This window comes from Chinchilla lanigera, unplaced genomic scaffold (assembly GCF_000276665.1).
Source record: "Chinchilla lanigera isolate Chin_1 unplaced genomic scaffold, ChiLan1.0 scaffold00011, whole genome shotgun sequence".
NCBI classification, from domain to species: Eukaryota; Metazoa; Chordata; class Mammalia; order Rodentia; family Chinchillidae; genus Chinchilla; species Chinchilla lanigera.
Window position 1 is genome coordinate 15,239,012 of NW_004955412.1, and position 24,380 is coordinate 15,263,391.

A 24,380-nucleotide genomic window follows, 5' to 3' on the forward strand; every position below is an offset into this window, starting at 1 on the left:
GCAGGACACGCCAGAGCAGCCCAAACAGGGAGCCTGAGGAACAGCAAGGGAACACATCCTGAAGCCCACACACAGAATTCAAGGTGCCTCGGACACCCTTACGAAAGTCCTCAGCATGAAAGGTTGTCTAAGCTGAGGGACCGCTGTGTGCCACAGAGGGTGCAAGGTTCTACAGTGTTCTGGGAAGGGCCACTGGAGAACCCTGTGGGAAGGCTTATGGGACCCCATTAGCTGGCCTCACAGGCAGACGGTCCTGTACAGACTGACTCAGATGAACAAATGGAGTTACCAGGCCTCAGTCTGGTTCAAGGGCTTCCTTGCATCTCAGGGAGCAACGCCCTGGGCCACGCACTGAGCAGCAACCTGGACCCAAAATCACCATGTCACTGGTACATGACAATGAACCACAAGGGCCACTCTATTAAGTTTCCACTTCCTTGATTGTAAACGGAGGAGGATGTGGAGGAGGATGCTGTATACTCCCTTCCTCGGGTACTGCGCTCTGCTCTCTGGAGATTACATCTGGATCCAGCAACATTACCAGCTTCACACAGCCTGGGGTTTCAGTTGAGCAGAGATCCTCTCCTTCCCCGTTATCCTGATGCTTCTTATCCTTCTGCCACAATCCACCCTGAGTCCCTGAAATGGCCTAACAAACATACCTTGCTGGCCAAGTTTTATTCAAGGTACCAGGTAAATGCAAATAATAGTAACCATAGGTACTCTCTGCTGAGCACTACCAGAGATTGGCCTGGGATTTCCTCCCATCATCCTGGAAGAGAATGTTATTATAGCTTACCAGGGAAGAAATGAGCCTTAGGGAGTTTAAGTAATTTGGAAATAGGGTTCAAACAGGTAGAGTTTGGATCAAAATCAGTACTTTTATTTCTAAGACATATCACCTTCCAACATGTAAGTTGCACATTAGGACCTTCAGCAGTCTCAGATTCACAGGGCTGTGATGATGGCAGCCTTCCTCAGGCTTTCTTCTGCTCTTTTCAAACTACAGGTCATCAGTATAGCTTGACAAATCCATGACCATCCAAGGAGTAAGGCACTTAGGGCGTCTTGGACTCCTAGAGCCCAGGGACACTCAGCATCACTCAGGGTATAAGCTACGTGTAGGAAGAAATATCTGTATCAAGAAACACAGAAAGCTTGCTTTCCCCTTTGTCCCCTGCAGTGTCTCCCTCCCAAGTTTGAGAAGCAGTGCAAGGTGAACTCAAAGGGAACAGAATAGAGCCCAGGCACAGCCTTGGGCAAAGACACACTAGGAGCCAGGAGAGCTGGGAGAGTCATAGGCTATAGGTCCTGGTTTATTTTACTTTCTTCCATTTTATTTGTCCCAGGGGGGATCTTACTAGTGATCATAACACAGTGTTATCTTTTTGTTTTGGGTCTTGGTATTTGCTTTTCAGTGATTTTTTTTTTCATTCATAGTTGAATTCCTTCCTGGAACCAGAAAGCCCTGCCTGTTTTTCATGGCTGATGTCTTTGCATGCTCTATCCAAGTTTCTTATCAATTCCAGGCCAACGAGCCTGTTGTCTCAGTAGTTTCTGATCCCAAGCAGTACAGTCCTCACTACCCTGTAACCCTGTCAAAGACCCACAAGCGGAAACTAAACTACTAGAAAGAAATCAAATTTTAAAATCCATGTATGTTTGTGTGTGTGTGTGTATGTGTGTGTGTGTGTGTGTGTGTGTGTGTAAGGCAAACATTCTAACACTGAACTACACTTCTGGCACTAATTTTTTAAATATTTGTATAGTATCTTAGTCCTGAAACTCCTCCTCTTTCCAGAGAGACAAAGAAGAGCCCCAGGCTTTCAACATTTCTCAGAGATAGTTTTCTCTCCAGCAAAAAGATCATTTATTAGTAGTGATAGTCACTTCCTTTTTATACATAGTCAAGCTCCATCAGGGAAATTGGAAACGGCAGCAGTGCCTACCACATTAATTGTTTTGAGGTTTTTCTCAAGCTACATTTTCTATAGCTCGGTGGATGTCAATGGCATAATTAGAATTGGTGAAATTATTTAGTTAGAACATTTAATACTCCCCAACTTTGAAGTCATATGCATGTAAGCATAATTATATTAAGGAATAAAATATTTAAATATTGCAGTAAAATTTTTATTGTACTTCAACTGGCCTGTGGACTTATGATAAATCCCTATCTCATCTATTAGCTCTCTTGTAAGTCATTAGTCAAATAACCCACTATCTTGTTACTTGACAGACTGTAGGACTGTCACGGAAGCCAGTGATGTTCAAGAGGCAGCCTAGAGAGCACAAGTTACACAGTCTACTCTGACTAAATTAGATTGTTTCCTCTTTCCTCCATACCTGCCATGAACTACTAATTTTAATAATAATATGAAATAACTATGTGATGACAATTTACTACCTACCAGGAACTGTGCTGAGCACTTTATATACACTAAGTTATTTTTTGTACTTACCCTGAGAAAAATGTATTATTTTCCCAATTTTATTGATGAGAGATATGAGTATAGAAAGATTATGTAATTTGCCCTACAAGATATAGCAAGTGTGTTGGTCACTTCCTCCTCACTGAGACAAACTATCCAACACTAACAACTTAAAGGAGAGTTTGATTTTGGCTCAGTTTCAGAGGGTTTAGTCTGTGGTTGGCTGGCTCCAAGGCAGAAACATCATAGTGGAAGCGTCTGGCAAAGGAAAGGTGCTCACTTCATAGCAGCCAGGAAGCAGACAGAGACGGGAGGAGCCAGGGACTAGAATTCACCTTTCCAAGTCATACCTTCAATGACTTGCCTCCTCCAACCAGGGCCTACCTGTGAACATAAGACTTTTGGAGGACATTTTATATCTAAACTGCAACAGCTAGTAAATGTCAGAGCTGGAATTCAAACCCAGGTTTTTCTTGTTCTAAAGTTTATTAATTACCAGTGACCCCCCATACTGCCTACCAATCTGTATCCCTAAGTAGGTCTATAAAGGATGACAATGTACCAGACCATGGTACTTCCCCATGGGTTCCAATCCTAATGACCGACCCCCATGCTAATTATCTGAAAAAGGTACGTTCATGGAAAATATTCTCTGAGAAAATTACATGGAATCTGCCTCTGATAACCATCTTCTTTATCAGTCATCCTGGCCATTCTGATTTTCTTTCTTCTTTTTTTCTTTTTTTTTTATTTTAAAGAAAATAAAAATAACAATAACATAGACAAAAATAAAATAAAGCAAAAACAATAAAAATGATACAGGGTTTCAAAACAGAATGACAGGAGTTAACAGTGGTTGTTATATTACACATTATCTCCAACGAAGTTGCTCAGAGTACCAGATGGAAGAATGCAAGATTGATCAAGCCATTCTGAACAACTCCTCTGAAGACAACAATATGCAGTATAACAACCATTGCTGAATTCCTTCCAGTGAAGCTCTGACCTTCTTTTTGTCCATGCACAAATGGAATCTAAATGTTTGATTTTGGATGGGGTCTTCAACATTCTGTAGCTTAACATCTTTTTTTGCATACAGAAGAACAGTTTAGTTCTTTGTGTTAGTCATATTTCCATTACTGTGTCTAAATCCCAAAGGTGAACAATTTTAAAAAGAAAAAAAATTGTTTTGACTTATGTTTTCAGGGGTTTCAGTCCCTGGTCGTTTGGCTCCGTTGCCTTTGCCCTTGTGGCAGCATAGTGCATCATGGTAGGAGCGTGTGGCCAAGAAGTTGCTCACTTCATGGCAGCCAAGAAGTAAAGAGAAATTCAGAAGCGGGCCTTAGACCCAAAATCCCCTTGAAAAGCATGTTCCCAGTGACCTCACTTCCTTATATTAGGCCCCTTCTCCCAAATGTTCCAGTACCTCCCAATAAGTCTACAGGCTTGGGACCAAGCCATTAACACACAGACCTTTGGGCTGGGGATTTAGCTCAGCGGCAAAGCGCCTGCCTGGCAAGCGCAAGGTCATGAGTTCGGTTCCTGGTACTGGAGAAAAACAAAACAAAACAAAAAAATAACACACAGACCTTTGGGAGCTATTTCAGATCCAAAATAAAGCACTCCTTCTCTAAAGTCACATAGCTAGCAAATGTCAGAGCATGATCTAGTATCCAGATCTGATCATTTACATGGGCCCCTCAGCTCTCTCCCATTCAGAGCATTTTATCTTCAACTACATATCCCCTCCCATGAATAATTTATCTGTCTTCTTAATATGTCCACAAACTCCACCACCTCTGACTTTCTGGGTAGAGTCTTCTGAAGCAAAACCCTCCTCATTTCTGAATCATGTAAAAGGCCCTCTTCCTCCTCTTTTCTATTTCTATCCTTTCTTTGGTACAGTGCCCTGAATTCCAATTAGTCTCCCTGTCTGGGAAAAAAGCTTTCTGCTCATCTCATTCTTTCTCTCTACCCCTCAGACTTCCAAGCTTTGGAACTAGGTCCTAACCAGTAAAACTCATACAATATTCGAGAAATCAGAGATCTGCAGAGGCAATTCCTGTGCATACTCAGAACCTCCAAGCTCCACCTTCCTGCAGCATCCTTTCTACATTCAACCACCTCTGTCGGCATAAAGAACCCCTTTGCCTTTGATGGAGACTGACCCTTTTTGCACAGGCCCTTTGAGTCCCAGAAGTCCTCATCTGTACAGTTAAGGAAATGATTTCCAAGTCCCTTGGAGTAGCTGGGTAGTTTTGGTTATGTGCCTGCAAGTCCGCTTCCTCATCGGTATAATGGGGATAATAATATATTTCAATGCTATTTGTAAACGTAGAACCAAATGCATAGTTAGTAAGTCCCCATAAATATTAGCTGTTTCATTATCTAAAGACAGTTTGAATAAGATAGGAAAATGAACAAAGGGCTAGAAGTGAGGCCTGGGTGCACCACTGGGCCAGAATGTTCCTAGATGAGACCTCTGAGAAAGCTGGGCAGGGCAACGCCATGGGGCAGGAGGCACATAGGTACCAGCCAAGCTCAGCTTTCACCAAATCTAAGGCTAAGGTTGAGAGGATGTGACCTCACTGAGGACAACAAGGTTGTCTAATACAGATCACACCCCCATGCACCCAATTGAGAATTTGTACCTTTAATGGGCCTAATTTTGTGCTTCTAAAATTCATACGTCCTAATTCCTGGTACCTTAGAATGTAACTACATTTGGAGACAAGGTCTTTCACAATGTAATTAAGTTTAAATCAGAATGGGCCCTAATCTAGTATAACCAATGTCCACATAAAAAGAAGAGATGAAGATCCAGCGAGAGAAACCAGACATGTGCACACATATAGAGATGATCGGATGAGTACACAGCAAGGTAAGGAGAAAGCTCTCAGAAGAAACCCAACCTACCAACATTTTGACCGTGGACTTCCAGCATCCAGAACTGTAAGAAAATAAATTTCTGCTGTTTAAATCATTAGTCAGTGCTGTTATGGTAGCCCAAAATGACTAAGTTTGTCCTCTTCTAAGAAGGACTCATTGAAAGCATGGCTTGGTGAAGTGACTGGCTGGGACTTATAGATACACAATCCAGATGTAGCTCATGCTATAGGTCTTTCCTTTACCTTTCCCTGCTCTTTACTGAGAAAGCTGCAGGGTTCCTAGGGAAGTGATATAGAGGAGGTGAAGGAAGGTCTAGAGAAAATGGAACACAGAAGGTCAGCCTTCCCATGTGAGAGGATACAGGGTTGGCTCCTAGGGGCTAAAGTGGCTTTTGCAGCAGGCAGATTGTCTATCTTCAGACACTAGACATTGGACTAAGCTGATCCAGATAGTGTAGACTATGGCTTGTCTCATCTTGGCTCAGATCAACTTTGAAGGTGGCCCTGGCACAGCTAAAGTAGGATAGAGCCACAACCTTGCAAAACAACTTATCTAAATCCTCATCTGGTCTCTTACATGATATTGGCTGTCACCCACCCCTCCTCCTTTCCTCATCTACTGAAGGGAGCCATCCACCTCTTAGCTTAACAGAAGACAAACATGATCTCACTTCTGCAAGCGCTTACAGAGGGCCCCCAAGGCCTCTGTATGGTTGGACATTGATAAAGCTGTAGTGTTTTACTCTCTGCAGGAAACTGTGGCTGGAGATCCCAGAAGGATGATAGCAAAACCAAAAAGCAGACAGAGAATGGAGAGGTAAAGAAATTGGAGACTTGAGAGGTAAAGAAATTCAGCAGAATCTCTTAAATGAAGTTTGACCTTGGTTGTTAGGGCCTAAGAACTGATTCTGGGTGGGCAGAACCAAGAGATTTCATAGTTATTTACTCTTCCTTTGCTGCCCTTGCAACGAGCCCAGAGCTCCATAGAAAAGCTAGATATTTATCTAGATTATCCCAGACTTTTAGGGAAAGCAATCATTGCAGTACCATGCTGTCTGTGATGACCGCCTTGGGCAGGATGCAGGCTATGGAGGAAGGTTGGGTTGGTCCATGGGCAAGATGGAGGACGAAGTGAGTGACAATGGGCGGCTCTAAAGGTTGGATCCAACACTAGCTTGAGATGCACACAGCATACAATACTATTCTCCATTTACAAATCTACCTAGGTTATCAAGCAAAATCACCAAAAGAGAAAGAACAGTAAATTAGAAACAAGATTGTTTCCTTACAGCCAGGCTAGGGACAGACTTTGAGAAGAAACAAATAAAATTCAACAAATTCAGAATATTTCCTTTCCCTTCTTGCCCAAGGACAATCACGGTCCTACTTGTCAGAATCTTTCTCTACAAGGGAAAAGGAGGACAATAGAGGGCCCCAAGTGGAAAACCATTCTAGGTCACCTTGCTGTTAACAGCTTTGTTGAAGTATGATTCAAGTATAGTCATCTTATCCCAAAATGAAGCTTTTGGGAAAGAGCTCAAAATCTCAAGTCAAACAGGCCTAGCTCCTCCCATCAGACCTTACATGAGTCTGTTTCTTCCCATATAAAGTGAAGAAAGTAATAGTGACCATCCCAGCAGGTGTTCATCGTTTAACAAAAGTACATCTCTGGGAGATGCCATGTACACGGTGCTCAGTGCGTATTTTAAAAAAGAACAAAACAGAGAAACATCCACCAGCACCCCTACTTGGGGCTGTCTCCAGCATGCCTTTCTGCTCTTTCCGGAAGTTTTCAAGATGAGACCTTAGGAAGGGTCCACCCTGAAACCCTTCTTGCCCAGGAGAAGTGTACAGGTGGTAGAAACACACACCTGCCAGAGGGAAATAGCCTGGTTCTGCTTTGCAGCAGAGCTCCTTAGCCAAACCACAGGGGAAGCTTCGGGCCCAGATGGTTCAGGTTTATTGAGGCCTGAGCAGAGAAAGTGACCTGCTTTTCCTGGCTGAGGCACAACCTGCAATACTGATACTGCCCCTGCTGGGGCACCGCAGGGCATGAGCTGTCTGGAAAGTCTGCCGCCACCCAGCACCCAGACACTGCCCTCAGACCTGAACATGAGGGGGCTGAGGTCCTGAAGGCACAGTCTTTCCAGTTTCTGGCTGTAATCACAGCTAATTGAATCTCTGCAGATGCCAAAATTGGCTCTTGATTGAATTTAGAACTTTTGTTTAATTAATTATCATTCACCTGAACGCTGCTGCTTCCCTCAGACTAAGTGGTTAACTCTTTCCTCCCTTCTGAGACTCTTGGCTTCCCCTGAGCCCTGACCCTTACACTAAAGAGTAAATCTGCTTCCAGGGAACTCCAAGTTTAGGTTTCAAAGAAGGCGAAGCAAAATGTCAAGAGATATGAAAGTGAAAAGAGAAGCAAGGTGCAGTGGCCCAACCCTGTAATCCCAGCACTCTAGGAGGCTGAGCCAGGAGGATCAAAAGTTCAAGCCCAGGCTGGACAGTTTAGTGACTTCGCATGAAGACCCTGGGTTCACTCCCCAGTACCCTCCTCCCCGCAAAAGTGAAAGGCACTCGGGTGGGAGAAGGTATTTTCAAATCTGATAAGGCCTACTCCTTCTCATCTTGCATGTAATTTGGAAAGGATTTAAGTTTTTCACTTATAATGATATCCATTTACTGATGTGGTGGTACACTTTATAATTTAATCCATAGGCACTGGTGTGTTGCATAATTTTCAACAACCAGCTTTCCAGAATACAAAATGCATGCATATGTAAGTTTATTCTAAATTGTGCTGATACAGAGCATACATTGCTCACAATTCACAAATATCAAAATACAGTATTCTCTACTTTAATTTCAGTGAAGCAAACTTAGTCTCAGAGCCTGCTGTCACTGACTTTTGCAAACTCTTGTGCCCATAGCCAATCCCTGATTGCATTTGATGAAGTATAGTTTGGATGTGTCTGTAGATGTTTTCACTTTTCTTAACTAATAAGATGGAAGTAAAACAATGAAGGTGCTGTACCAGACCCCATTTGTTTGGCAGCAGCATGAAAAATTACATTGCTGAATCAAATAGATTTTCAAATACCAGAGAATATTTCCTCAATTTTTATGCTATTTAAAATGTAGCAGTTATGTATAGAACATATTTTTAAGCTTAATCACCATTATTAACATTTCCTTCATCATTTTCTTAAATCTAGGCAACCATCAAGAAAGAGAGAGAGAGAGCTGGGTGTAGTGGTTCATGCCTGTAATCCCAGCACTCAGGAGGCTGAGGCAGGGAGATCATCACCAGTTTGAGATCAGCCTGGGCTACAAAGTGAGCTTAAGGCCAGCCTGAACTGCATAATGAGACCCTGTCTCAAAAAAGCCAAAAAAATTTTTAAAAAGAGAGAGAGGTTTTTGTGTATAAACACTCCCATTGTGCCCAATTTCATGCCACTAATATGTCCCTAAACACAGAATGAAGATAACATTCAGTAGAATATCATTTTATACCTACCACAGATACAAAAGACATAAATAATCTCAAGAGCACAGATAACAGGAAAATGTAGCCAAATAATTAGGTAGTTAATGAGTTTTGAATATCTACTTCTTTGCTTTTCAAATAACTCATCTAATTACAAGTGTAGATAATTCCACCTTGGACAATGACCAGCCATAGAACTCCTCATATGAGCTAACTCCAGCACACCTTTGTGGTTTATAGAGTGTAGAGACAGAACCATAAGGATTGAGGAAGGAATGATGATGATTTGAGATCTAAATGTGTTACTTGATGAGACTCCAGTCTGTCTCCCTTTACAGAAAAGGTTAGTACTTTGGTTTATATGTGAAGATACATTTTGGTGACCAGGTATATATGTATATTTTTTTTGAGAGGAGGCTTAGTGAAAACATAAGAAGAACATATGTAAATCTTGGGTAATGATGATAATGAATAGGCATTTAGTGGCCTTGGCTATTTCTTATACAAATACTCTTCCTATTTAGGGTCTAAATCTATGTGGGTGGAAGCCCCCCCACCCTACTTTAAAAGCTAAAATAAATATACATGCCCTAACTCTGTTCCTGGCACTAAAGTCAGAATATGTGACCTAAGTTTGGCCAATCACAACTCATCTGAGATGTGAATCTGCAAAGACAGAGGCACAGGCTCAAGGGCAGTTAGAGATTGTTGGTGGTAGCAATGGGGATGACAGAGTGGAGAGGCAGTTGAAGTGACCACAAGTCCCAACACTGACAGAACAGAAGTCACACAGAATCAGACTGCTGATTCTCCAGTCCCCAGTCTTCACAGGCACCAGGTCGAACTTGGGTGTCCAACATTTCTATCAATTCAAATGCTTTTCATTAAAGTTCTTTTCTGATTAAATTAGCCAGGACCCATTTCTGTTTTACCCCATCGTAAGTCCTGACTGTATAAAAGCCTAGCATGTATATAAGTATGTATGGGAGAGGATGAGCTGGTGGATTGAAAGAAATGTGTGTATTTGTATATAAATACAAATATTTATGTATTTTGTAAAGTCAAGTATTAAAAAGCTTTTAACAAATTGCAATTCTACCAATAACATGGGAGAGTATCCCTCCTAAGGTGGAGTATTATTAATCATGTTAATCCTTGCCTAATTAAAATGCAAAAAGTGATACATTATTTTAATTTGTATTTGTCTATTATTAGCATTATTAGTGGGTTTAAACATCTCTTCACATGTTTGTTGGCCATTATACTTGCATTCTCTTAATTATCTCTGTATGTGCTTTATTATAGAGTTATTTGATTTTTCTTCTTTGATTTATAAAAGCTATTTCCTTTGTCTGTTAGAGATTTTGAAAATATTAGCTCCCTGTGGTGCCTTTGTGATGCTGCATTGTTGGATGGATTTTATTGTAGTTAAACTGTCAATTTTTCTTGCTTATGTGCCTTTCAGAGCAGTCAACATTATTTTTCTGTTACAGATTGTGGATTCTGTTACAGACTTCATGTGCTCCAGTTTTGATTCTGCCTCTTATTAGCTCTGCATCTATTTATTTGCTCATCTGCAAAACGAACAGTGACCACATCTGCCTTGCAAAGCACTCAGCACCTGCCTGACATTTAGTGATTAATATTTTAGATATTATCCTTAGTGTCATTCAAATAATTTTACATTTTTTAACCATATGTACATTTGTCTGATGTATGCCTCCGTTATGAATTTTTATGTGTGGAATTGGGTGAAGGCTGTATTAGCTTCCTAGAGAAGTTCAAATAAAGTAGCACAAACTGGGTAACTTAAAACATAAACATTTATCTGTTCACAGTCCCAAAAGCTAGAACTCCAAGTCAAGGGCCATGCAGCCTCTGAGACTTCAGGTAAAATCCTTTACATCTTCATAGGTTTCTGGTGGTGCAGGCACTCCTGGGCTCACAGCTGTGTCGTGCCAATCTCTGCCTTTGTCAACCTAAGCAATCTCCCTGGGTGTCTCTGTCTTATTATTATAAGGACACAAGTCATACTGGATTCAAAGTAGTTCCTCAGATTACCAGATATAGGTATGCAAAACTGATCAAACAATTAAGTATTAACTGTTCCTTTCAATAAACCAATAGAAATTAGTAGTAAAATTATCTTAGCTATCTTGTGCGTGCGTGTGTGTGTGTGTGTGTGTGTGTGTGTGTGTATCTCCCTTCCTTCTCTCTTTCTTTTCTCCTTTCCCCCATCCCAGTTGTTCTTTCCTTTTGAGCAGTTTCTTTTCCTGTCACAATATCTATTGTACCTTTCAAATTTTATTTACTCTTTCAGTTTCTTACACTAGGGAGACAATACGATGTTTACACATGAGGGTCTGATTTATTTCACTCATGAGTATAGTCTCTAGTTGCATCCATTTACCTACAAAAGCCTTGAGTTTATCTTTCTTTATAGCTGAGTAATACTCCATTGTATAAAAATACCACATCTTTTTTATCCATTCCTCAGTTGATGGACATTTGGGTTGTTTCAAAGATTTAACTATGACAAATTGTGCAGCATGGGTGCCCATAATTTTTTTTAAAAACAAACACCTAGTTGTTCCAGAATTGAAATTGAAGAATTTATCCTTTCCCTACATATTTGAAATGCTCATTCCTGTTTATGAACTACACACAATCATTTCTTGATATCTGCAGGGGGGCTGTTTCCAGGACCCCCTGTGGATGCCAGATTTGTGGGTACTCAGCTCCCTCATATAAAATAGCATAGCCTTTGCATGTAACATACCTCCTCCCATACACACAGTGATGTTTTTCCTAAGGATGGGAATATGTCCTGAGAAACGTATCATTAGGTGCTTTTTGTCACTGTGCAAGCATCACTGATTTATTGTTCATATGAATGTCGTAGAGGTTACACAAACTAAGACAGCCATGGTCTCACTGGGTGATGAAATCTGTTGAGACCACTGCCATCTATGTGGTTTGTCTTTGACAGAAATATCATTATGCAGTACATAACTCTACCTTAAATATTCCTAGCCTACTTACAATACATAGCATAATGCAAATGCTCTGGAAATACTTACTACACTATAGTGTTTAGGGTATAGAGACAAGGAAAAGGTCTACATCTTTTCTGAGTATTTTGATCCACTACTGGTTGAATCCTTAGATACAGAACCCACACATGGAGTTGAATATACCTATACATTTATCTCCTTCTCAAATCTATATTCTGTTTTAATAACTTGTTGTTTCCTTTCTCATCCCAATTCTATAACATATATTTTATTTACTATAGCCTTATAATATGTTCTAATAGACTCTTCTCTTCTTCAAATTTTTCTTGGCTATTCTTCCAAGACTTCAGGACTCTTCTCTTTTTCAAATTTTTCTTGGCTATTCTTCCAAGACTTCAGGACTCTTCTCTTTTTCAAATTTTTCTTGACTATTCTTCCACATTTTTTCTTCCAGGTGAATATCAGTTTGTTTAGTTATCTAAATAATTCCTATACTGGAGGACTTCTATTTAAACATGTTATAGTGGCCAAATGCTCCTATGTCTTTACTTCATTAAACCCAACTAATATAAAAGTAAAGAAAGAGAGAAAAAAGAAGTGTATACATCTAGATCATATGAACTGGAGAGAAGGCAATAACAGCCAGAAGTTTTAGAATAGCTCTGAGGATGGAAAAGCAGTAACTTTGATGAAAAGGCAGTAACTAATTTGATTTAGCAAAGCAAAACACATCCTTGTTGCCTGAAGCAGTAACTGTAAGAGACAGGGTGGGTTTCGGGGACAAAATGCTCTGAAGTAACAGGTAGCACAGAAGCTAGAGTTGTAAGGGTCCAGGTGAGATTCAAGTTTTCTCCTCTGTTCCAACTCTGAGGTGCGCTCAGAAGTAACTAGACAAGTACAGATTTGAAGAACCAAAGTAAAGACTATGAGGAACTCTGGGGAGAGAAAGGGCAGCAACCATTTGATGGAAAGAAAGAAGCAGGGAGCCAAAGAGAGTCAGGCACTCCAGCTGAAGAAGGCTTTTAAGCAGCTCTCTGTGCTGCCACTCACAGCCCTAGGTGGACTTGCCCTCCTCTGCCCTACAAAATAGAAAAACAGGAGCTCTGGAGGATGCCACAGAATGAGTGGGAGCAGCACCAAGGAAGCATCCAGCCTGATAGCTGAAAAGCCAAAGAGAGCAGCTGCAGGAGGACAACAAGTCCTGAGAGTTCTCTCCTGCACATGACCCGTCTCACCTTGAGAGTTTACCATTTACACACGATGGGAGCACAGTCCTCAGCAAACAGGTGTGTTCTAAATTCTACACTTACCCTCAACAGGCAAGGTCCCTAGGGAGAGATTAGCAGGGGGAAGAAGGCAAGTCCTGGGTATGATAAGTGCCTCCCATTGCCACACATTCTTAAGCACAACAGGAGAAGCTCATGCTGAGGACCAGGTTTTTTTGTTTGTTTGTTTGTTTTTCTCCGGTACCAGGAACGGAACTCATGACCTTGCGCTTGCCAGGCAGGCGCTTTTGCCACTAAGCTAAATCCCCAGCCCAGAGGACCAGGTTTGGATCTACTTCCCAGTAACACTTCAAACCAAAAATGCCAGCACCCCAGGGGAAAATGAACTCACAAGCAAAATCTACCAGGTATTTGGGAAGCATCACCGTTGTAAAAGACAACAAACTGTATAATCCATACAAGATACATTAGGACTAATGGACCAAGCAGCTTAACAATTTATATTAAGCATAGTAAATGAGAAAAAGGAGAACAAATAACAGCATAAAGTAAGGAAAGAAAACCAAATAAATACACTGGATTGGATTTTCAATCACTAAAATACAGAAGTCAAAAATTGATAAGACTCTCCTGGAAGATACTGGGACGGAACAAAGAGTTGGAAAAGGTAACAGAATTTGAAGCTGTGAAGGATAAACTGTAAGTGTCACCATCTATATAATAGGAAGTCTTGGAGAACAGGAAAAATAAAAGATAATGTCAAAGAAAGTAAACAAGAATTGTCCAGGATTAAAGAAAGGTGAAAGGCCTCCTACTGGAAGGACTTATGGAGGGCCAAGTAAGATAAAAATGATAAAACCTAAACCTAAACACATTACAAGGAAATTTAAAACACGAGAAAAAAGCAAATTCCAAAAGCTGCTAAAAAAAGAAAAAGAAAAAAAGAAAAATCACTCGTGAAGGAATAAGAATCCCATTGACATTTACTTCTTTTTTTAGAGTGACAGTAAAGACAAAGAGACAGGTGCATAATATTTTCAAAGTGCTAAAATAACTTCAAACCTCAAACCTATATTCAGCAAAAAGTAAAATAAGAGGATGCCATTAAAATAATCGCAGGCATAAAAGCCCCAAATAATGCACAGAACTCTTTTTGAAAACATTGCTAGAGAAAGTGCTCTGCCTAGAAGATAAATAAATCCATGATATTACTATGAGATAAAAAGGAAATGAAGTAGATACATAACAGAATAGTTAATCCAAATGCTATACAAAAGAGGAGGAAAGGATGGAGGAGGAAGAGAAATGGAGAGAAAAAGAGAGGAAGATAGGGACAGAAAGAGAAAAATACCCAAAATATTCACAGCCACTTGGAAACAAAATTTTGTGTAATAGCAATACAACCAATGGGTGGTGAATGAGAAAAATTGTAACTAGACAGAGAAAGCAGGAGAAGGTGAGAGAGTATGTCCTTAGTTACAGAGAAAAATATAAATGTTGGTTGGAGACTGATAAGAGTAAATAAATATACATATTAATTTTAAAGTTAAATATACTTACCACTAGCATAGAGAAAAAAAACTGCAAACTTTCAAATCCTGAAGAGCAGTACTATACAATGAAATATGAAATATGAGAAAGGAAAAATTTAAAGATAGAGGAAAAAATGTTAAGAATAAATTACAAATAAAATAAATTACCCTAATATAAAATTAATTACATAATTTGTGTTATGGATTGAATTATGTCTCCTCAAAATTACAGACTAAAATTCTAACCCATAGGACCTCAGATTATAGCTTTACTTAGAATATGGTTGTTGCACATATAGTTAGTTAAGATGAAGCTATGCTGGAGTATATCACACCCCTAGTGTAATGTGACTGGTATCCTTACAGAAAAGTATCATATGAAGACAGGATACACAAGGGAAATGACATGTAGTGATGAAGGCAGAGATGGAGTTGTGCAGCTTCAAGGTAAGGAACACCAAAGATTTCCAGCAACCAGAAGCTAAGGGAAGTCAAGGAAGCATTATCCTAAAGATTCTAGTGAAAGCATGGTTCTATTATCCCTATTTCAGATTTTTGGCCTCCACAACTGTGACACAATAGATTTTCTGCTGTTTTAAGCAATCCAGAATTTGGTATTTTGTTATGGCAACCAAAGGAAACAAATATAATTTGTAAACATATTAAACTCACTAATCAAGAGATAGATACCCACAAAGTGGGTTGTTTAAAGCAATATCTAGTAACAGTTTTTAAATGGAATATTCATAAAATGAAAAGTGACAGAAGCCACAAATAAAATGGTAGAAAAAGTTTAAGAAGCTATTTTGTGCAAATAAGATCAAAGAGCAGGGGCTGGGGATTTAGCTCAGTGGCAAAGCGCCTGCCTGGCAAGCGCAAGGTTGTGAGTTCGGTTCCCGGTACCGGAGAAAAAAAAAAAAAAAAAAAAAAAAAAAAAAAAAGATCAAAGAGAAAATTTAATATCAAACATTTGATATTAAATTTAATATCAAATTTAACATCAAATTTGCCTTAAATTCAAGGCAAAAGAAAATCATATAGAGGTGCTTTTTAAAGAAAAACATGATCACATAGACATAAGAATTATGAACATATGTGTACATAAAAACATAGCTTCAAAATGCTAAACACAACAACTAACAGAAGTAGAGAAAGAAACACAATTGTAGTTAGAAACTTCTTGCCACAGTCTGAGACAGTAATGGAACAAACGGGGCAAAACTAAACAATGATAGAGAAAACTCAGATGCCATAACCCTTGAAATAATAAATACATGAGAACTTTGCAATTACCAATCAATAAGCAGAGAAAAAATATTTTTGAGCACACAGAATATGCAAAAACTTTGCAACTTACCAGACCACAAAGAGAGCTTCAATACATTTCTCCCCATCATCATTGTATGCATTATCTTAACACAATAGACTAAAATTATAAATTAGTAATGAAATGGCATTAAAACCTTGTGTGTGTGCACAAAGCAAATAATGTGTTACTAATTGTTGGGTTATAAGAAAATATAAAGGAAATTATAAAATACCTAGAAATGAATGATGAATAGGAAAACTCCAAGCCTGGTTTTTGGAAATGCAACCAAAACAGCCCTAAAAATGAAACATACAATTCTCAAGTCATTTACCTAAAAAAGAACTACTAAAAACAAATAAGCTAAGGTTTTAATAGAAAATGTTAGAGAAAACACATACAGACATAAAAATAAGAAAGAAAACAAAGATAAGGGCAGAATTCAATAAAAGTGACTATAGCAGCAGCAACTAAAAGTAGACAACAGTAATCAAACCAAAAGTTTAACCTTTGAAAAAACTGCTAAAATGCACCAACCTCAAGTACAATCTGATTAAGAAAAAAAGATGCAAAAATATAAACTTTAAAATGAAAAGGAATATATCTGCACTTAGGGTTGAAAAAATGTTATGCACAACTGTTCAATAAAATGAAAATAAAGGCAACATAGATATACTTTTAGGAAAATATAAAATGCAAAACTAGTCCAAGAAAAATTATAAATGTGAATAAACTGATAAGAAACAGATTGAAATTGTAAACTACAATGAAAAAGACACCCTTCCATTTCCAAGGGGAAAACAATGTCCCTAGGTTAGGTGGCTTTACAGTGATGCTTTTTAGAAAATAAAGTACTCTTGTCTAGAAAACAATTTCTCCAGATAGTAGTAAACAGTAACTTACCAGACCCACAACTCAGTTTGTTTAATTAGCAGCAAATTAATTCCAAAACCTAATAAGAATAGGATAAGGAAATAAAACATGTCATTTTACTTATAAATCCTAAAGTCTTAAATAAAATATAAACCAACTAAAGTCAATAGAATATAAGACATATATAAGCCTAAGGCTTATTCTCATACTATTAAGGTCATTTTAAACAGAAATTTATAAATATAATCTGTACGCTAGACCAAAGAAGAAAAAAAATCAAATGACTTCTCAACAGATCAAAACAAAAATCATTTGATGGAAATTTCCTATAGTTTATGATAAAAACCCTCACTAAATTAAGAAGAGTGGTGTTATGGTTTGGATCAAGAATGACCAGCAAAATTTTCATAGGTTCAGAGACAGGGCTTGTAGAATCTGATTGGGTTGCTGAGGTCCTAGAGCTGACTTGCTCTTAGGAGGTGAGTCCTAGTTAGAGGTGGATCGCATGGGCTGTGACCTGGAAGGGTATCTCCCTCCTATCCTTTTCTCTGCATTCTGGCCATCGTGATGCGAGCAGCTCCATTTCTGCCATCCCTGTCTGCTGTCCTATTTCTGCTTTGGGAGCCAGCCAATCACGGACTAAAACATGAGCCAAAATAAACCTCTCCTTCCTTAATTTGTGGGTGTTAGGTATTGTGTCTCACCGGCAAGAAAGTGACTCAGAGAGAAGGATTAATTTCCTTAATTTAGTAAAGGAGCATACTCAAAATATAGTGCGAACATCTTAGTGGAGATCAGAAATAACACAGAGGATGTCTATTATCGCCATTTCTAGATATTCTAGCTAAGGAAAACAATAATAAGACGCTTTTAGAATCAAAGGAAAGTAATAAAACTTCTTTCATTTTGAAATGATGTGCTTATATATGAGGAACCATAATAGATGCAAAGACAAGCTATCAGAGCTAATAAAGAGTTCATCAAGGGGGTTAGATACAAGATCAGTCCACACAAATCAGTGACATTTCTACAGACTTGAAAACACTAAAAAAGATCGGAAAATTAGACATTATTTCTTTTAGAAAAAAATTATAATATCTTGGAAATGAACTAATAAAGAATGCACATGATCCTAAAGACAGAAGTTGAAAACTTACTGAACTTTTGTAAGCTTGCTTAAAATGTATTAATCATTGTAACTCTCCTACTAAACTGTCGTGAAACTCTGTTATTGTTATTTTTATTTTTTCTCTTTAAGATAAAAAAATGAAAAAAAAAAAAAAGAAAAGACATAAAGAAGGTGAGAAAAAATAGAACTCTTAGCCAAGCATGATGGTACATGTCTGTCATCCTAGAACTTGGAAGACTAAGCCAGGAGTATCACCTGAGGTTTGAAATAATTGTGGACTACATAATGAGTCAAAGGCTAGCCTGAACTGTGTAATGAGACCCTGCGTCAAAAAACCAAAACAGAAAAAATAGAACTCCAATTTGTAGACCTCTAATTTTTCCAAAATTTATCTGTACAACCAATGCAAGCTCAAAACAAAAATACTAGCTAATTTTTTTTAGGAAATAGCCAAAATAATTCTACAATGTATTCTGAAAACTAAGGATGCCAATTTGCAAAAATCAGGAACAGTTAAAGCACAGCAATAAAAGAAAGTATTAAATTCCTAGGATTAAACAAATAGAAACTCAACTAACTTACAAGATGACTGTAACATGTGGCTCAAAGACATTGAAGATTTGAATAGAGACAGCCACATACCATATCCCCAAATATAGTAGCTCTGAATTGCAAAGATGTCTATTTTGCTCATGTAAATCTATAAATTCAGTGCAGTTCAAATTAAACTAATGCTGTTTGTAAGCACACACATTTCTATGCATTGTAAATATCTTTATTTCTAAATAGTTTAGAGAATAGAGGGGAATGTTTACCCCTCTTGTTTAATCTATCATCTTACTAGAACCAGGGCAAATCCCTTTCTAGTTTGGGAGGAGGAGAATGAAACCTAACAAAAACCTGCCAATACTGGCTGGATGGCTAGAATCTATTTCGATATTCATTGCTTCTCTAAGAGAAAGATACTTTTCACTGCCTACAAAAATGTCCTGAATGTCCCTCTTTGGTCCTGTTAGTATCCTGCTGGGCACCATGTCAGGCATCCAGGGATTTGCAGAAAATGTACCTGTCTAGGTAATAACCCAAAGTATTGGAGATCCAACATGCTGCTTCTCCAACTTCTGTCAAGGTTTGTGTTTTAAAAGATCTCAGAAAAAAGGTGATGCTTAACCCAAAGATGCCCATTTCTCTAAAAATAAACTTTTAAGGGCCTGAGATTTACTTCAGTGATAGAGTATTTTTCTAGCATGCACAAGGCCCTGTGATTGAGCCCCAGTACCACCAAAACCAATCAAAATATCAGGTATTGCTAGTAGTTAGGAAAGAGAAAAATACTTTAGCCAGCAAGAACCTTCCCATTATTTCTCAAATCAACAATAGCTAGCAGCATAGAAAAAAGTTTCCAAAGAATATTTTCTCAGTGAACCATGTAGGCTGAGCATGGTAGTGGGACATGCCAGAAGACCTATGGGGTACAAGAAAACAGTATGAGAACTTCTAATCTTTTAGAACAATTTCACCTTATAAATTTTCTATAAAAGCTTTATAACATATGTATTAGTACAAATGTAATTGTATGTTATTTAAGAATAAATACATAAGCAAAAACCATCATGAATGCTCAAAAATGTTTTACTGATAGGCTACCACAGACCTCTATCCTTGAGAAATCAACATTATTAAGTGGGCAACATAGCTCTAAACTTCAAACACATGTATGTGGTTTGCATTCTAACCCAGCCCATCAAATGGGTGGCCTGACACCCAGAGAATATACATCCTAGCTAACCCACTTTAAAGTCACCCCAAACCACATAAAGCCTCAAATCCCAAGCTGTTATGCATTTCTCTCTTAATGACCTGAACTGCCCTCTAAGTGTGTACTTCTTTCTATCTAATAAACTTCTTTATGCCTTTCAGAAAACACCAGAAAAGAGGCTTTACTGATACAAAAGCATGATGGAAAATTTTGGAGACTCCAGTCTCAGTAGACAAACAGATATCCAAAACCAGCATTCCAGTCTGTGATGCCCAGAACCAGTCTTGGTGGCCATAGTCTTAGCAGGTGTATGAGATGTCAGTGTCTTATGTTCCCAGACCATGGTCCAGTTCTATTATCTCTGGATTATGCCAGTCTTACAGCCCAAGGGAAATTCTAGTGGAACAATTAAGAGAAATGAGGGAGTCCAAAACAGAGATTGGAGAGACAATTGGCTTTTCCAGGTCACTGGCTCATTCATGAGCAACATCCCAGTATCTAAAAACAGAAGAACCATCTGCACTTTGCCTACTGAAGCTGGAACTTGGATGAGCCCCAGTACAGGCCCTGGCTGACTGGTGAGCGCAGAGATAGCACTGGTCTGCTCAAGTGACCTCATCAGCTAATGGCCAGGAGCCAAAGTGGAGATGTTTCCATGACCAGGATCCTCGTGGTTAAACAAGAGAACCAGGAGTGAGCAGGGCCCTTAGTTCTTTAGCCAGAGAGCTGTTTCTTACTTCTTGGTTTGGAAACTAGAGCCAGTAGGAGGAAAAGAAAGAAGAAAGCTGGAAGAGGAATTGAAAAGGACTCTCCCTTATCCAGGGTGGCTCCAGAGTAAGGTGACTGCTCAGTGTCATTTTTTAATTTTTTCTTTTGGGCTTTCTGAGTCTGGCACATAGTAGGACTCAAAAATCCTACATGAGAGAAATAAGTAGTTTATTAGTACAACTCTTTGAACTGGAACTATAACAAGAATTTGAATCCTGATTGGTTCCCTACCTGGAAGTTGCTATTTAGGAATGAAGGGAAGATCCTGACTGAACCTTAAGAGCATCTTTGGATCTTTTCTTTGTGAAAATCCATAAGTATAGGAGGGAAGAGAAATCAGTGTCTCTTTTTCACATAAGAAATGGAGGAGAGGCTGAGGAAATACAAAGAACAATAGGGACAGATAAGGGCTTTTCATACATTGAAGAAAAAGGACAGAATGTGAGATGCCCGAAGAAGGGCAGGAACTCAGAAGTGGGTCTCTCTCTAGCTCCATTCCTTGCCTGTGACCCACCTCCAAAGTTCCCGAATCTCTCACCCCTTCATTTCTTCTGGACATGCCCTTCACTTCTTCTTGCCCATTTTCCAAAAGATTTGTAAAGTACTTGTTTACATAAATTGGTTTTCTTAGTAGCCATGTAGATGAACAGAGTACATTTTCTCATCTTTCCCTTCCTTTCCTTCTCTAGGAAAAGGAACCAAGTATCTCTAGATCGAGATGGGAAATGTGCTTCATCATCCCTGCTACTCCAAACACACAGCAATGCAGTGAAAAGTGAAAACCAACAAAAAATACATAACTCAAATACATATCTCAAATATGAGACAAGCATTTGCATTGATTGAAACCAGAACAATGCAAAAAAAGTAACACTGAAGAGAGCTGTATGCTGCGCCCAAGTGCAGAGAAGGGTTCTGAGTATTCAGCTTCTGAAGAGAAAGGAGATTAAAATACTTCACACAAAACAAGAGACTAGAGCCAGGCGGGTTTTACCACCATAATCCTCTCCCACATGGAAAAAAACAGCCTTGAAAATATTGCTGACAAATGCTGTCCAGAGTACATCTCATTGAAAGCTGCAGCTTCTAGACTCAGTCTCACACCAGGTCCTGGGACGTATGGCAACCCACTGTCCACTTGGGGGAGAGCTCTAGGTGACCACTGCCAGGTCAGGTTCTGAAATAGGTACCCAGTAGGTTGGGAGGAGGTAAATGTAAGGCACAAGGCAAGAAAGGATAAGGAGGACAGAGAAAGGAAAAAATATAAAAGAGATTAAACCTCTCACTCCAAGTATTTTTGTCACAGAAAACTTGTTCATAGGTTTTGATAGTTTTATGCATACCTGCCTTACTTTAGTCCTGGGAATGAGATTCTTTAATTATATTTTCAATTGGTTATTGTTGTAGGTAGGAACCCCATTGTTGTTGTTGATTTATTATCCAGAGAACATGCTAAAATTTTTATTAGTTCTCTTAGTTTGTAGATTTCCTTGGATTTTTTTATATAGACAATCAAATCACCTACAAATAAAGGGAGTTTATGTTTTTCCCCATTTCTTATTGCTTTTTCTTGTTTAATTTCATTAGTTACACAATCAACAGTTGTCCTGTCTTCTTCCTTTCTATAATGGGAATACTTCCATAATCTCACCATTATGTACATTGTTTTCTATAAATCTTTTAGAAATATATTTGGTCAGGTTAAGGAAACCTCCAGTGTTAAGAATTGTGATTTTATTGATCTTGAAAAGGTGTTGAACTATATTAAATGTTTTTTGCATCTATTTGAAAAATAAAAACTTTCTTTAATCTACAAAAATGAAATATTGCCTAAATACATTGTCTATGCAAATGTGGTTTAGGAATAATCTTTCTCAAAGCTAGATGGTAGAAGCAAGGGTGTTTATTTCTTTTTATTCTTGTTTGTATATTTAAAATATTTCACAATGTAAATGTTTAAATTAACAAAAGAGAACAAGACTAGTTGTGCTACTAATCCTAGTTCTAGCAATTATATTTACAGTGGATAACTGACTCTTGAAAAATTATTCAATTCCTATTCACTTTCTGCTAGTAACAGCACCCTGAATTTAATATAGAGCACAAAACCTTGGTCCACAGGGCTTTGGAATAACTGACCTCCCTCACTGAAAGGGACATTGTATTCTCTTAGCCATGGTGTGACAGTTGACTATAGTATCAACTTGAGTAAAAAACACTTAGCAAATTGGTTTAGCACATTTTTGGATGTATGTGGGTGACTGACTCACTGAAGAGGGAAGACCCACCCTGGGTGGGACTAACCTATAGGCTTATCATCTGGATAGAATAAAAAGGGAAAGAAGTAAGTCTGGCTTCTGCTTCTTCAGGAGTTCCAGTCTTCACCATCACCTTTGGATGTCTATTGCCAGGCTTCCAGCATAGACTCTTCAGCCTTCCGGTGCGGACTCCCCATTCCTCTTCAGCTTTCCAAGGGAGACTTGAACAGGATTCTGCATCATCCAGTTCTCTAGCACACAGATGGCCCTTCTGCATTCTCTCACACCTGCCTCTGAAGACAGGCATTGCACCCTTTCAGCCCAAAGAAACCAGAGCAGCCATCGCCAGTTACTCCCTCAGGGCAGTTCAGGATACTTCTTCAGAGGGGAGAATGTTCCAGGCAGCTGAGTTAGATAGAAATATTATAGTCAGACAGGGCCAGGCCCTCCAAGGAGCCAATAAGGAAGACAAGCTACCTTGCAAAAGGAGACATACTTGATGCGGGCCAGACTTCAAGACAAAAGATTAAACAAATGCACCCACACATCTCCCCAGGGATGGACATCAGGGATTGATATTCTGAATAGGTAGTGATCACCCTGAAGAGTCCCTGACCCAACCCCTTACAGGGAAAGCTCCTGTTCTGTATTCATGCCCGCTTGCCACGTAACTCACTTCCCCATTGTAAAAGCCCCACCGCAGACATAAAAGGTTCTAGTTTAATTCCCAGTTCCCACCCTTGCCCCGCGGTTAGATCTTCATGTTAACCATTCCCGGAATGTATGGATGTAAATGCCCTGCCTTTCTCGGACTCCCAAAATGTATTGTTCTACCCCTTCCGGATTCTCGGAATGTACTGTTCTTCCCATTAAAAAATCCCCCCCTCATTGTTACAGATGTGACATGTATTTGCCAAACAGGATGCGGTTTTAGGGTTTAAAAACTGCTCTCGTCCCTGGATTGGACTGGTCTGATCCTTCCCTGCGTGGAGGCTGTCAGTCAGTCCCTGGCCAGGAATAAAGGCTCCTCCTAATTTCCAGTTGGCGGTCCGTGCGTCTTGGTGTTTGTCGGTCGTTACCATTTGGTTCGTTTCTGATTGCGAGTTCAGAACACCCATTTGATCCCGATGTAATCAATTTTACCCGAACAATTCTTATTGGCTGACCATAGCTTTTTCCCACCTCATGCCCACCTTGTGATTTCCCATTTTCCCCCACCTTGGACCCACCTCACCTGATGGTTTTGCTCTATAAAAATCCTTAGAAAAGACGGTTCCCTGGGCAAGCCACTCGGGCCCCCTTCTGTCCCTCTCTCAGACAGAAGCCAGATTCTTTCTTTCCCTCAATAAATATATTCTGCTCTTAAAAAAAAAAAAGACAGGCATAGTAAGCCTAGTTTGTAAATATTAATTATAATATATTATATTACATTATATATTATATTAATGTTCCTCCAGTGGACCCTAAATGATACACGAGGTGATTGGTTCTCAGACAAATACATGACCAATGGACTTCTTCATTGTTGCTGCTGAGAGGTTCATCTTTCTGTTGAATTTGAACCTAAAAGTGTACGTTCCGCTTCTGGTAGCCATCTTTCCCCCATATGAACCTGATAATGCAACCAAAATAAGGCAGCAAAGAGACAGAGATAAACAGGTTCCTGCTTACAAAGTGCTCGGTCTCGTGAGCTAATATACTCCCC